This window comes from Octopus bimaculoides, chromosome 10, assembly GCF_001194135.2.
Source record: "Octopus bimaculoides isolate UCB-OBI-ISO-001 chromosome 10, ASM119413v2, whole genome shotgun sequence".
Lineage (NCBI taxonomy): Eukaryota > Metazoa > Mollusca > Cephalopoda > Octopoda > Octopodidae > Octopus > Octopus bimaculoides.
Genome location: NC_068990.1, coordinates 49345135 through 49346260, shown reverse-complemented (window position 1 = coordinate 49346260; position 1126 = coordinate 49345135). Strand labels below are relative to the sequence as shown.

Sequence of the window (1126 nt, the reverse complement as noted above, 5' to 3'; positions counted from 1 at the left end):
GAAAATTGAATACAACTAAATGAAATATACTCACACACATACATAAATACACAGGGACATATATAATAAAGATTTACAATAGAAATTAAATCAAAACTTGTCACTCACCTTACAGGTAAATTAAAATAAAAAATAAAACTAAGTAAATTTGAAAAATATTTATACAATCTTATTATATATATACAAAAAATATTTACACAGTATTTCTATCATGGAAAGTTGTAAAACATCCCACTCTACATACTGCAACCTTGCAGAATGCACATTGGAAAGACATTTCAACTGGCTGTCCCCTGGGAGTTTTTCTTTGTTGATGTAGACATTCACGGCACTGCCTTTTGCAACCCCCGATTTTTTTCTAATTTATGTAGATCAGCTGAACTCAGAGGGAGATCTCTCTGGCAGGCTTTGCTTTTCCTTCCTGCAGTTATTTTTTTGGAGGAATAACCTGCCCTCAACTGCGTTGCAACATCTGCTTGGAACTGCAGATGGTCACACTGCTTGCGAACCCCTCCTGAATTGGTATATAATATGAATGCATTTACAATGCTCATGTTTACTATATACCAAACCAGGTATCGCCACCATTTATTACCCGGTCTACCAATCGGATAATAACTCATCACCTGGTTAAGCCGATCCACACCACCCATGTACCTGTTATAATCAAGGTTCACAAACGGAGTGCCATTTTCATCTACCCATGGTTGTACACTGGTAGATAGAAAATTTATCTGCCTCTTATCTCTGTATGCGGTTGCTAGCAGATTTCCTTTCTGCCGTTGGATTATTTCACCTCTTTTTGTTAATTTTGTTTTTCTTTATATCCAACGGCAGCCCTTTTCTACTGAGCCATTATTGTAGCACATGTATACGTTTCCACAGCTTCTAAATCCACCGCAAGTTTGACCGAACTAAAAAATCGGTCAAAAAGTAATATACGGCCCTGGTTATGGTATGGACGTGATAAATTCCAGACCACATCGTACCCTAGGCCATGCTGACTAACACTATTGTCTCTTTTCCCTGTATAAAAACTAAATCCACAGCAGTACCCAGTATTTGCCTCACAAATTTTCCAAACTTTGATCCCCCATTTTGTGGGCTTTTCTGGCATCATCATCAT

General features: G+C 37.6%; 1 protein-coding gene across 2 annotated transcripts in view; it reads left to right on the top strand.

Moving 5' to 3' along the window:
- Positions 1-1126, top strand: part of LOC106872015 (uncharacterized) — a 55130-nt gene that overhangs the window by 32647 nt on the left and 21357 nt on the right. The window lies entirely within an intron of this gene.